The sequence below is a fragment of the Harpegnathos saltator genome, unplaced genomic scaffold (genome assembly GCF_003227715.2).
Source record: "Harpegnathos saltator strain DR-91 unplaced genomic scaffold, Hsal_v8.6 scaffold684, whole genome shotgun sequence".
Taxonomy (NCBI): Eukaryota; Metazoa; Arthropoda; class Insecta; order Hymenoptera; family Formicidae; genus Harpegnathos; species Harpegnathos saltator.
Window position 1 is genome coordinate 398,744 of NW_020230520.1, and position 6,000 is coordinate 404,743.

Below are 6,000 nucleotides of genomic sequence, written 5' to 3' on the forward strand. Positions count from 1 at the left end.
GGCGTAGTATTGAAGCGTTTGCAAAAAAGTCGTGATTGAAAATCACGAGTGCTCCATGAACCAAATGAAGGAGCGAGCTTCTCAAAGAGCGTATGGCTTAGTGGAAGTACGCTGGACTCGCGGGGTTGAGGTCGGTGGTTCGCATCTCCTTGGTGATCGGCGTTGTCCTTTTTCGCCAATCATTTTTTTTTCGTTTTTTAGGAAAATGCACGTGTTACATACAACATACGTGTACCTCAATAAATTTTTTTTCATTTTTTAAGAAAATGCACGTATTGCATACAAGACACGGGCATCGCAAGCATTGCACGTTTCGTCGATGATACTTCCTCTGAGACCTCGCCCTCCGCTCGACTTGTTTCGACGAGCCAAGCAAAAGAGAGACAGAGAATGTGTTCTCTGTCTACATGCCCCCTCGCAGGGGGGGATGTGGGCTACTTCCTTTAGCTGACCTCGCCGACGTCCTCTCGATCGCGCACGTCTTCCGTCTTTTGACGGCGGACGACCGCGCGGTCAGGGACCTGGCCTGGGTGTCTCTGCGGGGAGTGGTTGCACGCCGCATCGGCCACCCCCCTGGTTGCGACCAGATCGCCGCCTTTCTCTCGGGGTCACTCGAGGGGGGGCTGAGGGGGGGAGGGGAGCGCTCCCTGTGATCGAGAGCGCGGAACGCCGCGCGTCATCAGTCGGATCGCTGCGCCATCCGGTGGCTATGGAGCGAGGAGCGCCGCGAGCTCGTCCTTCAATGTCGCGGTCCGCGGGGCAGGATCATCAAGATCTCACCTGGGACTCGTGCCCAGGTGATCGGACGCCTGCGTGCTGCGGTGGCGGAGTGGTATGATACCATCTTGTCGCGGAAACCAGACCAGGGGAAGGTGTTCGAGGTGTCGTCTCGTCATCGAGTGAGCAATCACTTTATGCGGGGCGACAGCTTCACCCGCTTCGCTGATTGGCGTTTTATCCACCGTGCTCGTCTCGACGTGTTGCCGTTGAACGGTGCACGTCGGTGGGGAGAGGGTGATAGACGTTGCCGGCGATGCGGGGCGAAGTCCGAGACCCTTCCTCATGTGGTCTGTCATTGCAGACCCCACTCCGCCGCGATTCAGTGGCGTCACGATTCGATCCTGCTCCAACTCGGCAGGGCTTGCTGTCTGCCAGGGAACGTGACCGTAAACCAGAGGGTCGAGGGCATTGATGGGGAACTCGGCGAGCTACGACCTGATCTCGTGATCAGGCACGAGCCGTCGAAGAGTGTCGTCATATGCGATGTCACGGTGCCATTTGAGAATCGGCCAATAGCGCTCGAGGAAGCTAGGGAGCGTAAACTCGCCAAATACGCTCCCTTGGCGGAGGCGCTCGGTCGACTCGGGTACCGTGTCGTCGTGACGGCCTTCGTCGTCGGTGCGCTCGACTCCTGGGATCCGCGCAATGAACCTGTGCTGAGGCTGCTGCGTATCGGCAGTACGTATGCGTCCATGATGCGCAGGTTCATCGTGTCGGACACCATACGCTGGTCAACGGACATCTACGTGGAGCACGTCTCTGGCGTCCGCCAGTATAGGGCTCCTCCACGCCGAGTCGATGGCGGCGTTCCCGATGTCTCGCCGCCGCGCGCGATTTGCCGCCGTGTGGCCGGCCCGCGAGCCGACGAGGCGGCGGAGATATAAATGTTCGAGCGGATGGAGAGGTGTCCCTGCAACAAAAAATAAGTTATGATCTATATTCATTTATTTTAGTGTATTATTTATTTATTTATTTATTTATTTATTTATTTACTTATCCATGTATTTATTTATCTGTCCGTCCTCTGATCTATTGACTGCCGCGGGGGTGGCGGTGGATGTGCTCCACCGTCGCGCCCGCGGCTGATATATTTTTAGATGACGGACTACATTTTTATGCTATATTTTATTTTATCCTAATTATTTATTTTGTTGTCGTGTTGTCTGGAATGTGGACTGCCGCGGGGGGGGGGGGGACGGATGCCCTCCGTCCTCGTCCCCGCGGCTGAAATATTTTATGATGACGGATATTAACTAAGCTTAAGGTACAAATACAGAACGAGAGAGCATATTTATTGTTTTATTTGTTATTAAATTTATTATTTCGTAATGTAAATGGAAGACGTGCTTTATACACACGGACATACCATGCGTTCTCAGGTCCCTCTTACAGCTTGGTGAGCCGTCGGAGGGTGGGTCGCGAGGATAATCGAGTGTGGATGTCGCGTATTTAACAGATTGGTTGAAGGGCCGGCGTCTCTATAGCAGAGAAGTCTGCTTCCTGTGCGGGCGGGACACAGAACGGGTGATCCTACAGAAAATATACTATAAAAATATGATAAATGGAGCACGTGGAGGATGAAGCACATTGCCCAAGTCTGCTAGCTTGGGCAATTATACTATTACTCCTACGTGCATATAGGTAATATGCGTCGTGTTGCCCATCGTCGGGGGGGCATAATATCCCCAGGCAGTATAATATATACTATAAAAATTATTCTATGCCCACTGTTGGGGGGGGGGGCGAACTGTCACCCGATAATAAACTATATAGAAATGGCGTCGGGCCTATGCTTATAATAATATTGTATTTACCCCGGGGGGCATGCCCCCGGGGAACATTTATTGTTTAAATAAAGTAAATCGAAGGTTAAAGATTTCCAACATTTCCCCGTTGATATCTCCGCTTCTACTGGGAGTAGAGAGTCGCCATTTACGGCAAAATGTACGGTTATGAGAGGACATTAATTTGGTGCCAGAACCAGGCCTGAATTTCTAACCGTTTAGGAGATATCGAAGGTTAAAGTTTTCCAGCCTTTCTTCGTCGATATCCAGCCTTCCTCCGTCGATATCTCCGCTTCTACTGGGAGTAGAGAGTCGTCCATGTAGTCGAAAATGTAGGGTTTTGAAAGGGCTTTAATTTGGTACCTGTCCGAAGCCTGTATCTCTAACCGTTTAGGAGATATCGAAGGTTAAAGTTTTCTAACCTTTCTCCGTCGATATCCAGCCTTCATCCGTCGATATCTCCGCTTCTATTGGGAGTAGAGGGTCGTCATTGTAGTCCAAAATGTAGGGTTTTGAAAGGGCTTTAATTTGGTACCTGTCCGAAGCCTGTATCTCTAACCGTTTAGGAGATATCGAAGGTTAAAGTTTTCTAACCTTTCTCCGTCGATATCCAGCCTTCATCCGTCGATATCTCCGCTTCTATTGGGAGTAGAGGGTCGTCATTGTAGTCCAAAATGTAGGGTTTTGAAAGGGCTTTAATTTGGTACCTGTCCGAAGCCTGTATCTCTAACCGTTTAGGAGATATCGAAGGTTAAAGTTTTCTAACCTTTCTCCGTCGATATCCAGCCTTCATCCGTCGATATCTCCGCTTCTATTGGGAGTAGAGGGTCGTCATTGTAGTCCAAAATGTAGGGTTTTGAAAGGGCTTTAATTTGGTACCTGTCCGAAGCCTGTATCTCTAACCGTTTAGGAGATATCGAAGGTTAAAGTTTTCTAACCTTTCTCCGTCGATATCCAGCCTTCATCCGTCGATATCTCCGCTTCTATTGGGAGTAGAGGGTCGTCATTGTAGTCCAAAATGTAGGGTTTTGAAAGGGCTTTAATTTGGTACCTGTCCGAAGCCTGTATCTCTAACCGTTTAGGAGATATCGAAGGTTAAAGTTTTCTAACCTTTCTCCGTCGATATCCAGCCTTCATCCGTCGATATCTCCGCTTCTATTGGGAGTAGAGGGTCGTCATTGTAGTCCAAAATGTAGGGTTTTGAAAGGGCTTTAATTTGGTACCTGTCCGAAGCCTGTATCTCTAACCGTTTAGGAGATATCGAAGGTTAAAGTTTTCTAACCTTTCTCCGTCGATATCCAGCCTTCATCCGTCGATATCTCCGCTTCTATTGGGAGTAGAGGGTCGTCATTGTAGTCCAAAATGTAGGGTTTTGAAAGGGCTTTAATTTGGTACCTGTCCGAAGCCTGTATCTCTAACCGTTTAGGAGATATCGAAGGTTAAAGTTTTCTAACCTTTCTCCGTCGATATCCAGCCTTCATCCGTCGATATCTCCGCTTCTATTGGGAGTAGAGGGTCGTCATTGTAGTCCAAAATGTAGGGTTTTGAAAGGGCTTTAATTTGGTACCTGTCCGAAGCCTGTATCTCTAACCGTTTAGGAGATATCGAAGGTTAAAGTTTTCTAACCTTTCTCCGTCGATATCCAGCCTTCATTCGTCGATATCTCCGCTTCTATTGGGAGTAGAGGGTCGTCATTGTAGTCCAAAATGTAGGGTTTTGAAAGGGCTTTAATTTGGTACCTGTCCGAAGCCTGTATCTCTAACCGTTTAGGAGATATCGAAGGTTAAAGTTTTCTAACCTTTCTCCGTCGATATCCAGCCTTCATCCGTCGATATCTCCGCTTCTATTGGGAGTAGAGGGTCGTCATTGTAGTCCAAAATGTAGGGTTTTGAAAGGGCTTTAATTTGGTACCTGTCCGAAGCCTGTATCTCTAACCGTTTAGGAGATATCGAAGGTTAAAGTTTTCTAACCTTTCTCCGTCGATATCCAGCCTTCATTCGTCGATATCTCCGCTTCTATTGGGAGTAGAGGGTCGTCATTGTAGTCCAAAATGTAGGGTTTTGAAAGGGCTTTAATTTGGTACCTGTCCGAAGCCTGTATCTCTAACCGTTTAGGAGATATCGAAGGTTAAAGTTTTCTAACCTTTCTCCGTCGATATCCAGCCTTCATCCGTCGATATCTCCGCTTCTATTGGGAGTAGAGGGTCGTCATTGTAGTCCAAAATGTAGGGTTTTGAAAGGGCTTTAATTTGGTACCTGTCCGAAGCCTGTATCTCTAACCGTTTAGGAGATATCGAAGGTTAAAGTTTTCTAACCTTTCTCCGTCGATATCCAGCCTTCATCCGTCGATATCTCCGCTTCTATTGGGAGTAGAGGGTCGTCATTGTAGTCCAAAATGTAGGGTTTTGAAAGGGCTTTAATTTGGTACCTGTCCGAAGCCTGTATCTCTAACCGTTTAGGAGATATCGAAGGTTAAAGTTTTCTAACCTTTCTCCGTCGATATCCAGCCTTCATCCGTCGATATCTCCGCTTCTATTGGGAGTAGAGGGTCGTCATTGTAGTCCAAAATGTAGGGTTTTGAAAGGGCTTTAATTTGGTACCTGTCCGAAGCCTGTATCTCTAACCGTTTAGGAGATATCGAAGGTTAAAGTTTTCTAACCTTTCTCCGTCGATATCCAGCCTTCATCCGTCGATATCTCCGCTTCTATTGGGAGTAGAGGGTCGTCATTGTAGTCCAAAATGTAGGGTTTTGAAAGGGCTTTAATTTGGTACCTGTCCGAAGCCTGTATCTCTAACCGTTTAGGAGATATCGAAGGTTAAAGTTTTCTAACCTTTCTCCGTCGATATCCAGCCTTCATTCGTCGATATCTCCGCTTCTATTGGGAGTAGAGGGTCGTCCATTGTAGTCCAAAATGTAGGGTTTTGAAAGGGCTTTAATTTGGTACCTGTCCGAAGCCTGTATCTCTAACCGTTTAGGAGATATCGAAGGTTAAAGTTTTCTAACCTTTCTCCGTCGATATCCAGCCTTCATCCGTCGATATCTCCGCTTCTATTGGGAGTAGAGGGTCGTCATTGTAGTCCAAAATGTAGGGTTTTGAAAGGGCTTTAATTTGGTACCTGTCCGAAGCCTGTATCTCTAACCGTTTAGGAGATATCGAAGGTTAAAGTTTTCTAACCTTTCTCCGTCGATATCCAGCCTTCATCCGTCGATATCTCCGCTTCTATTGGGAGTAGAGGGTCGTCATTGTAGTCCAAAATGTAGGGTTTTGAAAGGGCTTTAATTTGGTACCTGTCCGAAGCCTGTATCTCTAACCGTTTAGGAGATATCGAAGGTTAAAGTTTTCTAACCTTTCTCCGTCGATATCCAGCCTTCATCCGTCGATATCTCCGCTTCTATTGGGAGTAGAGGGTCGTCATTGTAGTCCAAAATGTAGGGT